This window comes from Crinia signifera, unplaced genomic scaffold (genome assembly GCF_055691185.1).
Source record: "Crinia signifera unplaced genomic scaffold, ASM5569118v1 HAP2_SCAFFOLD_571, whole genome shotgun sequence".
In the NCBI taxonomy this organism is placed as follows: Eukaryota; Metazoa; Chordata; class Amphibia; order Anura; family Myobatrachidae; genus Crinia; species Crinia signifera.
The window spans coordinates 39,326-55,000 of record NW_028142464.1 but is presented as its reverse complement, the minus strand read 5'-3'; the positions used below and the strand labels follow the sequence as shown (position 1 = coordinate 55,000).

General features: G+C 48.2%; 1 long non-coding RNA gene across 2 annotated transcripts in view; it reads left to right on the top strand.

The window, feature by feature from the left end:
• Window positions 1-15,675, top strand: part of LOC146055756 (uncharacterized) — a 59,914-nt gene that overhangs the window by 7,304 nt on the left and 36,935 nt on the right. The window contains exon 1 of one of the 2 annotated variants that reach the window (XR_014468908.1): window positions 13,823-13,899. The exons of the other annotated variant lie outside the window; for it this stretch is intronic. This is a non-coding gene — a long non-coding RNA (uncharacterized LOC146055756). Of the gene's footprint in view, window positions 1-13,822; window positions 13,900-15,675 lie in introns of those variants that run through there. 2 annotated transcript variants of the gene reach the window in all.

The following is a 15,675-nucleotide window of genomic DNA, read 5'->3' as shown; positions in this document are numbered from 1 at the left end:
CTCCTTCACTCCCCTCCTCCACACCCCCTCTCCTTTTCTCTTTCTCTCTCTCCACCCTCTCTCTCTCTCTCCACCCTCTCTCTCTCCACACTCTCTCTCTCCACCCTCTCTCTCTCCACCCTCTCTCTCTCTCCACCCTCTCTCTCTCCACCCTCTCTCTCTCTCCTCTCTCTCTCCACCCTCTCTCCACTCTCTCTCTCGCCTCACTCTCTCTCTCGCCTCACCCTCTCTCTCTTGCCTCACCCCCTCTCTCTCTCTCTCTCTCTCTCTCTCCTCACCCTCTCTCTCTCTCTCTGCCTCACCCTCTCTCTCTCTCTCTCTCTCTCGCCTCACCCTCTCTCTCTCTCTCTCTCTCGCCTCACCCTCTCTCTCTCTCTCTCTCTCGCCTCACCCTCTCTCTCTCTCTCTCTCTCGCCTCACCCTCTCTCTCTCGCCTCACCCTCTCTCTCTCTCTCGCCTCACCCTCTCTCTCTCTCTCGCCTCACCCTCTCTCTCTCTCTCTCTCGCCTCACCCTCTCTCTCTCTCTCGCCTCAGAAGGCACCTTTTGAACCATTAAGGTCGGCGGACCTTAAGTTTCTCACATGGAAGCTGGTATTCTTGTTGGCAGTGGCATCAGCGAAGAGGGTGTCAGAGTTAGGAGCATTGTCATGCAAGTCTCCTTTCTTGATATTTCATGAGGATAGGGCAGTTCTTCGGACGGTACCTCAGTTTTTACCAAAAGTAGTCTCTGCTTTCCATCTAAACCAGGAGATAGTTCTACCTGTGTTTCAACCCCCAGAGGGTTCTAGAAAAAGGGACAAATTGAGAATTTGGATGTTGTGCGTGCATTACGCATTTATGTGGACAGAGTTAAGAGTGTCAGAAAGACTGACACCTTGTTAGTGTTGTATGACATACACAAGATTGGTTGGCCGGCATCTAAGCAGACCATTGCTAGGTGGTTGCGCTCTGTGATAGCTTTTGCATACACTAAAGTTGGAAGGCCTGTTCCGGCAAGGATAAATGCGCATACCACCAGGTCAGTTGCCACCTCTTGGGCGGTTCGACATGGGGCAACAGCTGAGCAGGTTTGCAGGGCTGCCACTTGGTCATCTGTTCATACCTATGCCAAATTCTATAGGTTCCATGAGTTCGCGTCGGAGGACGCATCATTCGGGCGAGCAGTGATGAGAGCTGCAGACCTGAGCGTACCCACACAAAGGACCGGCTCTGGAACGTCCCAGTGTTGAGCTGTGTCACCAGGACCATTGAAAGAGAAAAAGGGATTTTTGTAAGAACTTACCGTTCGAATCCCTTTCTCTGATATGGTCCTGGTGACACAGCGATCCCTCCCTTACGCTCAGTAAGTATGCCAGTGTTCATGATGTTCATGTTTAATTGGTTAAAGTAACAATTATTGTTAAAAAATGTGCATATAATATGTGCAGGCGTTTGTACTGAGTTAATGTATTCCAGTGGCTTTGAAAGATTGAACTGAAGAGTCCGGGATGCAGTAGGGGAGGAGCCTACCCTCTAAAAGATTTAGGATAGGTGCCTGGCTCCTTCGGACCCTCCTACATCCCAGTGTTGAGCTGTGTCACCAGGACCATATCAGAGAAAGGGATTCGAACGGTAAGTTCTTACAAAAATCCCTTTTTTGTGTATTTCAAAAATGTAAAGAAATAAAAAAAGTTTGGACATTTTCCGAGCAACAATCTGGTTGGAACAAATATTTTAACGACATTTTGGGTGTCACGAACGGTGAAACGGTGTCAAGGCATGCATTATATGTAATAGTAGAGTGCAAGACTAATAAAAAGACTAATAAAGAGATTACATCTCCATATGTGCCAAAGTGGTTTGTGCAAAAGGCTAGTGAACAGCTAACGAACCCAATACACCAATCATGTCCAAACTATGGCCCGCCAGCTGTTGCGAAACTGCAAGTCCCATCATGCCTTGCCACAGTTCTGCTATTAGGGAATACTAAAACTATGGCAAGGCATGCTGGGATGTGTAGTTTCAAAACAGCTAAAGGGCGCTCAGTGACAAACGAGCTTTAAAATCAAAGTCAATTGTTTGGTGACCCGACTCCCAGGCTGCACGTCACCTGGATTTCTCCTCGCACCCTTCGCGCACAGTAGGGCAATAAGCTGCATCTAGTTTATTTAGGGCGCAAAAATGCAGCCAACAAGACCAGGGCAAGTGCTGCGAACAATTCATTAGCTCCCACTACATTAGGCAAGAGCTACGGGTGCACAAAACAATTGAATCACCATTATATGTTGTTTAGCACCTTACATAAATTATATATATATTTTTTACTAGGTGATTCATCGCGCCCTACGGGCGCTCTTCACTCCGTCGTAAGGGGCTGCACCCCCTTAATTTGTGAACATTCGTATATGAGAAAGATGGTTAGAATTGTATGAAAGATGGCCTGTATTGCAACTTGAGTTATAGGTGAAATGTGTTAAATAGAGAGCATATGATTTGGAAGGGGGTGTGTATTGTATTGTTTTGTTTAATTAAAAAGCGGTTACAGAGTAAGATGTACATTGATAGTGTGGATGGTACAGTGACATTTGTGGGTGTGGGGGCTGTGTGTGCATGTTGTTTAGGTGTGTGTGCAATAATATAGTAGGGTGTTTTTGAGTCAGCGGCTCCCCACTGGCGGAGGTCACGACACAGGAAAACAGGAGGCTGGGTATTGATAGGGGTGTGTGGACATAAGGGGGACTAAAGAGGAGTATGGGAGATACTGTGCAGCTTCTGCCAGTGGGTGAGGGTCCAGTGTGGCAGTACAGGAGTACAGGATGGTGGCCCTGAGTCAGTGTCTCCTCCTACTGGGTGGGAGTTAGGGTACATGAGAGCAGGAGGCTGGGCTATGAGGCATGATAGGGGCATGTGGGCAAAACAGCGTCAGCGACTCCCCAGTGGTGGAAGTTACGGTTCAGGAGAGCAGGAAGCTGGGTAGTGATAGGGGTGTGTGAGTATACGGGGGACTAAAGAGGGGCTTAGGGGTGCCGTTAATTGTGGGAGGGGCGTGGGGGGTGCCGTGAATCAAGGGAGGGAGGGGGCGCAGGTGTCCGCGGATCGCGGGTGAGGGCGGGGGTCCGCAAAGCGTGGGAGGGGGCGTGAATTGCGGGAGGGAGGGTTGTGAATTGCGGGAGGGGGGTGTGTGTGTGTGTGTGTGTGGGGGGGTGCGCGGGGGGTCCATGAATTGCGGGAGGGGGGGGCACGGGGCGCGATAAATCACCTAGTTGGTTATATATTCTTGTAGAAGGATGGTAGGATGTTGCTGTCATTCAGAATGCATTTACATAAACAGTAATAGTAGCAGTAAAAGATCTGACTTAAAACACCTACAGTAAAACAGAACAGGTGTTATATATTATACAAAGAATTGGTTGATGATGTGTAGGTTTACGTGCACATAGTTGTCACTGTAAAAAAATTGCTACAAGAAAAAATCAACACAGAAAGGTCAACACATGTAAATGTTGACATAAGTGTGGCACTTCATTGGTGTCCATGTCGACACATGAGAATGAATATGAAAACATTGAAAAAAGAAAAATAAATCTTCAAAAACTCATGTCAACCTTTTTCATTGTCGACCATAGCCGTGTCAGTGTTTTGCATGTGCCATTTAATCCTGGGGTTGCCGTGAATCGCGAGCGGGGTGGGGGGGAGGGAGGAGGTGAGGTGTGTCCGCGAATCACGGGCGGAGGGGTCGGGGGTGGATGCCGTGAATTGCGGGGGGGGGGGTGTGGGTGCCGCGAATCGTGGGAGGGGGGGACGCGGGGGGTTGCAGTGAATCGTGGGAGGGTGGGTCGCAGGGGCGGGGGGTTGCCGCAATGACAGGGAGGGGAATCGCGGTAGGGGGGGTCGCGGGGGGTGGGGGGTACCGCGAGGAAGGGGGGGCTGGCACAAATCGTGGGAGGGGGGGGGTCGCGGGGTGCCACGACTCGCAGGAGGGGGGGTGTCACGGGGTGGGGCCGCAAATCGCGGGAGTCGCCGCGAATTGGGGGGGGTGTGCTGTGAATCGCGGGAGGGGGGGTCGCCGGGGTGTGCCGCGAATCGCCACAAGAAAAATCAACACAGAAAGGTCAACACATGTAAATGTTGACATAAGTGTGGCACTTCATTGGTGTCCATGTCGACACATGAGAATGAATATGAAAACATTGAAAAAGTGAAAAATAAATCTTCAAAAACTCATGTCAACCTTTTTCATTGTCGACCATAGCCGCGTCAGTGTTTTGCATGTGCCATTTAATCGTGAGGTTGCTGTGAATGGGGGGGAGGGACACATTGTTCTGTTTCTGGACTTTCTTCTTAATTTATGGATTACCATCACCTGTGCTTAAACACCTTTCTTCAATTACCCTGTTTAAAACAGGTGATGACAATCATAAATTAAGATGGAAGTCCACAAACAGAGCATTCATGTTGGGAGGTATGGAGGTGTGGGGCGCTCACCTGGTGAGTAGCTGTGTCTTTGCTGTGTAACATGTGAGTCAGAGGCTCCACCCAGCGTTACAGCTTCAGACACACTTTGACTGACAGATGTAGCCAAATATATAAGAGATTATTATTATTTTAATATGCAGTACAGTAAGACCAGCAACCCTTACCACCAGCATAGCTCTGCCCCAACACTCATGAAGCACCGCCTACATGTTTTGATTGGCCCACAATCCAATCAGTCAAAGAAAATGGATCACCATCAATAGGTAAAAACATTGATGGTCATCCATTGCATAGTGTGCCACAATCAATGGGCAGTTGCACTATTGTCATCAATTGCAAAGACGTCCATCCCTAAAGCTGTGCACACACAGTGCAAGTGAGCCTCTGTGCTAAATTTGCAGTTAAGCACAGATGGCTCAGCATTGTGTACTGAACAATCTGTCAGGGCCAGTGTTCTCTGGTGTGAGAACATTGGCGATGACTAGATTTATAACTGGAAGCAGTGTAAATCTAGTAAAGCAACAGCGACGCGCGGGACCGCGCAATCGTCATCACCAGAGGGTATACACGTGGAGTGATCCTTTTTTCATTTCTAAGCGATCTAGTCAGATCACTTAGAAATAAGCCTCATATCCCCCTGGGCGGGATGTATTAATGTAAATCGCCAGCCGCCGCGATGCTACCGCATATGTACTAACATATGCGGCTAGCATTGGGTAGCGGTGACGGAGACCCCCGCGATACCTGTAATGTGGTGTGCGGGGGTCTCCGTCACATCCTGGCGGCTGTCAGTGTCCCCCTGCCTCTCCTCCTCCTCCCTACAGCCGGATGTCCTCCCGGCTGTGACACCTGCTGAGGGAGGAGTAGATCGATGGAGGATGGGTCGCAAGGACGGCGGGCGGCGATAGAAGCCCATAGGCATCTATAGGGTATCGCCACCCAGAGGTGGAGATACCCTGCCAGGCGGAGATGGGGCGGACGGGTAATGGTACAAAGGAAAATGCGGTAAAACCCCCGTTTTATCACATTTTCCCTTTAGTACATCCCGCCCCCTGTGTGTATGCCCCATTAGGATGGTAGATAATACAGTATACACTTTAGACTACAGTATAACTAATGTGACAATAATCCCTGTATAACCATCCAGCAAGCAATCCCGGCGGGTGACATGTACTTGGTGTCACCTGAACGCAGCAGTGATCCCAGCCTATATACAGTATGCCCAGTTATCCTACATCTGCACTAATGGCTACGTGTAGTTTGCTAGCCTGTACGGTTTGGCTCACCTGTATCTCACCACATTGGCATGCCGGGCACATATTTACCATTACACTCACATGTGTTTATTATCATAGAACATAGCAAAGCGCGCATAGCTACTGCAGCAGAGAGAGAACATATGGTATACACACAGAGGCTTCCCATAGATTATAATCTGGTCTATATACACCTGTGTCACACTTTGGGAAAGCAGATAGATAATTTACAGTGTATAATAATGCAGACAGCACTGGGGCTGAGATATTACAACCTGAGCCATAGAGTAGCGCTGCTGAGGATACACTGGTATGCCCATACACATAGATATCCCCAGGAGCACCATGCAGCAGCCCTGTGGGAGTCACATACATGACCAACATACAGACTGAGCTCCAGTCCTCACCCACAGGTTGCTCAATGCTCAGGGGGTGTTCTGCACATGTGCACTTACCAGCTGCTTCTTCTACGCAGGGGCATGGCGTCCCAGTCAGTGACTGCCTCCATCAGAAAAGCCGGCAGAGTGCTCATGTAGGGGGAGCAGCAGTGATGACGATGCATTATGTGCCAGGTGTAGTTCCAGCAGCTGCCAATAGGTGGCGATGGTGCGGCACAGCGTGAATGACGTCACTGCATTGTAGCTACGAGATACACGAACAGTCCGTGTATGAGTGGCTGGTACAGTGGCGTGTACCGTTAGTTCAGCGTCTGGGACAGCCACTCAGGCTGAGCCACCACGGGTTCGAATCCTCCTCCAGTGTCTGCTGTTTCAGGGGCGTGGGGTGTAGCGCCTTCGGATCCGGGAGCAGCCTGAGTTTTTGACTCATCCACTGATACCACAATATTTTCTGCTCAAACTACATAATATTAATAATTAGCCACCATATATAACCAGGAGGAATAACTTTAAGTGGGGGCTGGACGGAGTCTGTGTACAGACCAATTGTTCTAAATATACAGTTTATTCATTGGCACAAAACAGCAAAATAGGTTAAAATTAAAAAAGTGCATTAAGAAAAAAGTGAATAGAAATTGGAGCTGTGTGTCCGTGTCGCTGTACACTTATACAGTGCCCGTGTCAGCAGATTTCCACATACACAATTTTCTTTAATAACTCATGTCGACCTATTCCTGTGTTGACCTTTTTTCATGCAGCCTTTTGGATTGTGTTGACCGTTTTCAGCGTCAATTTAAACCAGGTCGATCTTTTTCATATGTAGACCTTTTCACTGCCGACCAAAAGATCTAATTACTGTCGACTTAATGACCCTCACCCCTGGTCACAGCGTCTATAAACTGTTATGTAGGACAGGAGACAAGTTCCGAAAACTAAAATATCATAAATTCCCAAACGTTGGGCAAAAGAAGCAGCCTCTGTGTTTTCCTTCACATGTAGTCATACAGGTAGAGTCGGACAACAGGAATAATAGGCGCTACATGATAATGTATTTATAGCATTCCTCCCAACTGTCCTGATTACAGTGGTATGGTCCCGCTATTTGGAGCCTGCCCTGATGTCCCTTGAGGGGAGGTGATCATGGCTGCTCTGCTTTGTGGAGCAGCCGGTGATTGCTGGATAGGTGCCGTGCGCAGCAAGGAGAGACGGGGCTGGGTACGCTGGCAAAGAGGATGGAAAACCCGGGGCCTCGATGCCCGGTCCCGCCCCCGTTGCACATAGTCCCGCCCCTTTCCAGGGCCAGCTGCATGCAGGTCCCACTGATCTATTGGTAAAAGTTGGAAGGCATGTTCGATGTTCTGTGTATACAATACATTCCTTTTTCTTTTTTAATAGTAGGATCGGCAGCAATTAGCTGTATGCTCTGGCCTTCGTCTGCGGATCTTCGCCTCCAGTGAAGTGTATGGCCTTTGTCAAACATACATAAAAAAAAATAAAAAAATGATACCCGATCTATTGTCTGCGGGCAGACGTGATTCTAGTCTGGCTCTAAACACAGATATTTCTCCATTCCCTGGAGAGAAAGAGAGAAATTGGCCTCACACCCCTTGCTGAAACAGGTAAGGATCATATGGTCGACCTAAAGATTGTCGACAGTCATTAGGTCAACATACTGCAAGGTCGACATGGGTCAAGGTCAACAGGTCATTTGGTCCAAAAAAGCATTAGGTCAAAATGGTCTAGCTCAACATAGGGTTTTGTACTTTTTTTTTTTACCCGAATGCCGACACAGTCAACATGGACACAGGATTAAGTGCACCGCATCCCCTCGCATGTCTGGCTGTGCTTGGCACTCTATGTTATTCTCCCACCACACCCTAGTGCAGGCGTTCCCAACCACGGTCCTCAAGGCACACCAACAGTACAGGTTTTAATGATATCCAGGCTTGAGCACAGGTGTCTTAATTAGTACCTGTGATTTGGATTAATCCATCTGTGCTGAAGCCTGGATATCACTAAAACCTGCACTGTTGGTGTGCCTTGAGGACCGTGGTTGGGAACGCCTGCCCTAGTGGATGGTAGGGCATGAAATTCCGCCTGTCGGCACATGTCGGCTCAAAAAAAACCCCAAAAATCCAGTGAAAAACCCAGTCGACCTAGACCATGTTGACCTAATGACCTGTCGACCTAGACCCATGTCGACTTTGCAGTATGTCGACCTGATGACTGTCGACCATCTGATATCGCTGATACAGGTTAATAGATAGAGGCTATCAATCCGAACGGCCTGTAATTGGTATAGCTATCTCACCCCTGCATTACTATATTAAGTATCAATTGGTAATGGGGGAGGCGCACCCAGGAATATGTATTAGACTTGGAAGCAAAGAAAGATAAAGTATTCCTACAAGGGGCAATCTAGGTTAGCATATATTAATGTTCTGATTAATGTTATAGGTACATTAATAAAGTGACCCAAGAAACAGAGAATTGGCTAAAACATGATGTTTATTGAATCATTTATTAAGGACAGCGAAATATTAAAAACATAAGTGAAAAGTGATAAATGTGAAATAAAGTGCATTAGAAAAAAAATTAAAATAAGTCTGTTACGTGTGTGTTATCGGTCATAGCATGTGTGTCTGTAATACTGTTATTAATCTCCACGCAAATATCAATTATTGCTCTAATTAGGCAGTCTTGTAAATTCATCAACAAAGGGACATGTGCACGTTTCAAGATGACGGGTGCAGCAAAATTGTTAGGAATAAAGGTGCGTACACACGGGGCAATATGATCGCTGGCAATATATTGCTAGCAATCATATCAGCAATCATATTGCCCAGTGTCCCGTTTTGTGAAAACGGGAGCGCGCACCCGGCGATTTATCGCTGGTGCACACTCCAATCACTGGCAATATGGTCGCTCAGCAACCATATTCCCAGCTATTTCAGCCCCTATCGCCCCCGTGTGTACACAGCATAATCGCCCCCGGATGATGTCAGCGAACCGGGACCAGGGCGGTCTTTTCGTATGGGCTTAATGGGCACTTGCTCTGGGGCCCCAGGTGTATAAGGGCCATACTCTGATAGCTGAGGATCCCCTTTTTCCAGGGATACCAGAATTTTTAAAATCGGCCCTGGGGAAATGGAGATATCCAACTTCAAAGCAGCAGTCCACATCTGACCTGTTAATTGCACTTCCCAGTCAGAATTCTCAGGTTCTCTCTGACTTAAGGTGCCCATACACGTCTCGATGCGGGCGTGCATTTTGAGCTTAAATAGCACGCATCGCATTCATCCTTGTACATGCGTTGTGCATACAATGCGATGAAAAGCAAGTACAAAAAGTATGTGCAGCACATACTTTTCTCTTTCAATGGTCCTGGTGACACAGCTTCACATTGGAATGTAGGAGGGTCCGCAGGAGCCAGGCACCTATCCTAAAGCTTTTGGAGGGTAGGCTCCTCCCCTACTGCATCCCAGACTCCTCAGTTCGTGTTAGGTGCCCACTGGAGTGGGTGCTATTCTAAAGGGCTGCCGGAGCAGCTGAAGGAGTAGAGTTAGTTAGGGTTTTTATTATTTTATTAACTTTTACACTAGCTAGGTAGGCACAGTGTGAGGATTCTCATTAGTGAATCCTCACACTGCTAGCACAGCAGGAGCTGACAGAAGCGCGTCCTGTCAGCTCACTGTGCACAGGGGAGACGCTGCCTGGCCTCCCTGTGCAGCGCTTACAGCTTCTTTTAAGAAGCTACGAAAACTCCACAGAATGATACTGAGCGCTGATTACCTATTCTAGCGACTGTCCAGGATACACAACCAGTGTCCAACATACAAATTCTCAGTTGAAGTAAAAAAAATTGTGACATCTAGTGGTGCGAATAGGAACTGCAGGCAATCATCCCGATCATCCCTTTTTGTGATCATCCTTTTAGTACATCCGCAAATGGTGCCCTGCATACACAAATACATCCACTATAACCACAAACCCTAGCATACTACACATCCTATAACTAGCGAGTCTACCACATACCGACATCCTAAAAAAGAAACCTCCTCTATTACCCATAACGCCCAGCATAAACACACAACAGCGCACATATACCTGTACCACAGCCGCACAGCATCTGCCATGAGCCTGACGTCTGCCTTGTGTCCCGTGTCCTCGGCTCCTGCAGCAGGAGGTGCTGGGTCGTCCTCTGCTCCGCCTGTTGTGCTGTTCTGGGTCGGCCTCTGCTTCCACCCCCGGCTCCTATCAGGCTGGGGATCCTCCTCTATCCTCTCCTCCGCTGGGCTGTCACCTGTCCTCTGAGCAGCTCCTGTCCTTGATGTTACATCGTGTTCTTAACTTACTTTCGGGCAGGCATCTCTAGGGGCAGCTCCGCACCACTGAGGGGGCTTCTACAGGTCTCCAGCTAGGGGTCCTTTGCATGTCCTCCAGTCCTGGTTCCTCGAGAGCGGGTGTCCTCCGCGGTGCCTGCGCACCTTGGTCTCCACTTGCTGCGTCCTCTATCTTCTTCGGAGCAACTTCAGGAGAATCCTCCGGCTGGGTGTGCTCCCAGGTAATTTACCCCCTCAGCACCTTCTTCCATGAGGTTCTAGTCTTCACCCTCTCGGCTCCTCCACAGGCAGGCACTATGTAGGACACCTCGGCAGCACACATCATTCTGTTCTCTCCGGGTTTGGGGCTCCTCCTGTGGTTGGCAGCTAGTGGGGGCAGCGCGGTTCCCTTCCCTCTGGCAGGTGGCAGCAGTAGGGGACTTGGAGGAGCCTGGCTCTCCTGGCGCCATTCCTGGTCTCACAGCTGCGCAGCCTCCGCTCCTTACAGGTTAGCAGCTCACAGCACTGCACAGGCCCTTGTCCTCTCCAGGGATCACCCTTCCCGGTGCCGGCTCTCTCTGTTGTGGGTTATGCATCGCTGCAGGACCGCCTCTGATCCCCCTGCCCTACCTCTCTATAGTCCCTGTCACTGGCTCACCCGCCATATCCTGTACTGGCTGTATCATATATTTTTATATTTCTTTATACTCAAAGGCTATATATCCCCCTTCCCACACAGATTTAAGTTGCGACTATTTGACACAGTGGCTGCCTTGATAAAGGTACCAGCGGGGACCGAAACGTCAGAAGATCTCTCTTGCAGAAAATAAACTTTGGATTACCTCCTGGTTGTACCTCCATTGAACTACAGACTGGTGAGTGCTGTTTATTCCCCCAGTGGGGGTTCTTTCTGGTATCTATCTATCTAAGGAATTATCCAAGCAGGCAGCGGCACTCCGTGGGCTTAACAATGTGTTTATTGGAGGTGACCGACGTTTCGGGGACTGGATACCCCTTTGTCAAGGTGTACAACGCGTGCGGGTGACACAGCAAACATTTAAATACATACAGCATGTGCATACTCACCATTCCCGTACGTGGAGCGTCCCGGTTGCGTCCAGTGCGGCTTCCGGTGCGGGCGGATGTCAGTGGGCGGAGCCTCACTGCATCATCACGCTCCCCTCTGTTGTAGATGGGTTGCTATGGTGACCCCACCGTATCGCCCACTTCTGTATGACAACCTCTGCTCCAGGATCCGGGTTTGGCTTCTGCCTATAACAACACATAAATGGAACATAAATAACCTACATTAAAACAGTAAAACAATGTTAAAAAATGGTGCAAGTTTGAAGTGTAAATTTCAGATGCCACGGGACTACTGCCCGAGCAATGTTTAAGAAGTGATGTGAAGGAGATGTCACCGCATCTAGCGTGACAATTGTATGGTGTTAACACAGGGATCCGGACGGGTGTGTTACATATGGATCTCTGTATACAATAATAACATGGTCAAACTGATCGCTAATGATCATGTTTGTAAATCGGAGATGTCAGGCTCTAACACATGGGGGAGATGTGCTGTGGGATCTCTATGAATGTGAGAATTACAGGGGCGTGTTGTACCATAAATATCGGCTCCACAAGTGATATATATGCTTCATGTTGTCTTTGAGAACAGAACAGCAGTATAGCGTGTATATATATATACTATGTATACATCGGGGGAAATGTACCAAAATGGATTCGTAGGCAGAAATACGCCTATTTTTTACACATTTGTATTTTTGGGATTTACACACACTTCTTTGTATGCTAAACCGACAGATCGCAATACTATACTTAGACACAACAGCTCGCACCCAGGCAACACGGTGGAGAGTCTCCCATACTCAGTTTTTGAGAGTATGCAGGATCACTGATACCGACTCTGAAACCCATCACCAACTGGACATCATGCAGCAGAAGTTCGAGGACAGAGGCTACCCCAGACAGGGCCTACTTAAAGCCAAGGCCAGGGCTCTGGTGTGTGAGCGCATCACTCTTATCACAGGTGCAACACCTAAAGTCATAAAGCCATGTATTCCATGGGTTAATGACTTTAGCTCTGCCAGCCGAGAAACCACCAGCAGAGTAAAAAACTGGTGAAAAATTGTGCGTTCGGATCCCGAGCTACCGGTGTTCAAAGACACCAAGCTGATGCCGAGCTACAAGCGCGGCCCAAACTTGAAGGACCTATTGGTCAAGACCGAGATTACAAATTTTGACACCCCTTCTAGACAAATCAGACCCACCAGAATGGGCTGTTACCGGTGCCTAGGCTGCACAACATGCAGCTTCGTGACAGCTTGCACCGAAGTTGCACATCTCTATACGGGTAATTTTTTTTTAAATCAGATGGCCCCTCACGTGCACGACTAAATTTGTTATCTACATCATTTATTGTCCATGTGGAATACATTACATCGGCAAGACCGATTGTGCCATACGGGCAGCCCTTCATTCTGGCTCAGGGGAGCAACCAGTGACCAGGCATTTCGCCAAGGCCAAACATAACATGGCAATGATCAAATATAAGATCATAGACCACGTGCCGGTACACATACGGGGTGGCAACCGTTCCAAACAGCTTCTGCAGCTTGAGTCCAAGTGGATTTACAAAATGGACACACTACACCCTAAAGGCCTTAATGACACACTTGGCCTACATCATTTTTTGTAACCATTTTGGTCCACTAACACACAATCATGTCTTCCTTCTTCCTTTTCTCTCCCCCTTGTTAAAGGTACTTGTCATCCCACTGTGTGACACCAGTCCCCCAGCCTTATCGGTGTCCAGGTGACACACCAGGATAACATATAATATACAAGATGCTGGCATTCTGTTGTTGCAATTTCTGGCTTCTGGTGCTATGCGCATACAGTGATGCTGGCTGCATCACCCCACACAGGGCTGTTTTTGCTTATTATAGATACCCAGCAGGGACTCAGATTGCATTTAAACTACTCACGCCATAGGGTTTGCACCTCACCCAGCATATGCACTTTGACTTTTGCCCAGTACGGCTCCAATTCGGGGCCGCACGCAGTTATCTTTTTATACGTATACCCTTTTTAAATGTTCGTTTTTTATTATATATGTCTTCTCATTTTTAGCCACTAGATGTCACTATGTAGTCATAATATGGTCATGTCCACTTGTTTTTTTGCATTTTTTATTCACTTGCATCCTCTGAAGTTTTGTGTATGTATGGATGCCTTTGTTGCTTTATGACTTCTGTAGCACGATACTTGTATTCATGCTAATGTGAGCTGCAATCTCTTTCCCAGCCCACCCACGTCACCGCGTGATGACGACCGTGATGACGCGCGGTCAGCTGGACGCCGCCGAACGTGGTGACGTCACTGCTGTGCGCAGTACTCCGGAAACCGGCCTGTGGATGCTCGTGGGGGACGGCTACAGGGAGGGGGTAAGTTAGCGCCTATTTGTTAACATGTCTTATAAATACCCATGCACTTGCACTTTATTCTGTACTTCACCCTGTCTGCATTTTGTCCTGACGACGGGGGTCCGGCCCCCGAAACGTTGACGCCTGTAAGACCACGTATGGAATAAACACGGCCTTTTGATTTCACCAGCATTTGTGAGTCCTCGAGTGCCCATTCATTTCGTCATAGTATTCTGTGGGCAGTTCATTGTGGCTGCCCTCTGAAAGCTGGCACCGGGGCAAGCTACACATCTCAGCTCACTTCAGTCCAGAGTGACGGCCCTTCCGGATATATATATATATATATATATATATATATATATATATATATATATATATATATATATAGAACAAAGAGTGGGGTACCCTTTCAATGCGCTAGATAAAGTAGATTGGGCAGCACTCTGTCAGTCCCCCCTGTTAGCAGGGGAAGTGGGGAATAGAAGAAAAAAGATAGAAGACGCGCCACTATTTTATGGAGATCCACCACCAGAAGGATCAAGAAAATATATCGATTGGTCACTGTACAACAGTATTTAATACAATTAATTTAAAAACAAAGTAAAAACATTTTTGCTTGTATGCAGTCAGTTGGTCGAATCGATATAATCAGGAAAAAACTCCCAAGGCGTTTCGTCAAAAAAAATGACTTCCTCAGGGGTAACTTTCTAGGTGGTGGAGAAAGGCCATATTACTAATTTAGTATATACACAATTAAGTAGTTACTTTTTCAATACTGAGAATGTACATACCCTTAGGTAAATGGATAGTGAATGTAAGTTTTCACTCCGGATAGCGGTCTTACTGACAAACTGTACAAAAGTGTGCAAATGGATCCCTTGGAGATCTTAATGCTGGTATCCAGCTGCAACTATAGCATAATAATAGAGTATACAAAGAAAATAAAATACTGTACTCTATTATTATGCTATAGTTGCAGCTGGATAAACCGCCAATGCATCTACCTGGCTACCCCGCTAGTGGGGAGCCAGGGTATACGTATCCCTGCCATGCTTGTGGCTGAAGGAAGTCCGCGAGGCACGCTGCATGCAGCGGCGACCGGATTCTCTGTTACTGTGGTCCCCTTGCAGGCAGGTAGGGCAGGGTGCTACCTGCCTGTCTGACCGCGCTGTACTCTCACAGAACTGAGCCGCGCTGTACTCTCAAAGTACTGAGACGCGCTTTTAGAGCAATCCCACCTGGTTCCCTGCTAACAGGGACCCGGGGGCATACTTACCCCTGTAGCTGCTGTACGCGCCGAGGCTTGCGGGTCCGCGAGGCGCGCTGCATGCAGCGGCGCCGGGGACCCCGGAACGGTGGTTCTGTCAGCCAGGTTCCGGAGGCAAGCTGCAAGCAGCTGCAACCGGTCCCTCAACAGCGCCCTCGTCGCAGGCAGATAGGGACAGGGACTATCTGCCTGTGTAGATCTTAAAAATCCGGAAAAATAAAGAAAAAATTAGAAAAGCCCAAGAGTGAGCTAACAATGCGCCCAGCTCCCGCAGGGCACATGCTAAGACTGCCTAGGAGAGGAAGTAGAAGGGGAGGAGTTAGTCACTGATAATTTATTCTAAAGTGCCCTGTGGTCGCCCTTCTATTCCCCACTGTAACTCTCCAGTGTCACCTAGTGGAGGAAAGAGAAATAATGATGCAGCTGATAAACCTCCCATTCTCGGGTTACATACATGAGGATAAGATTGAATTAAGCACAAAGATGATAACAAGAGCCGGATGCCCCCCGACAGTCACTATACCGACATT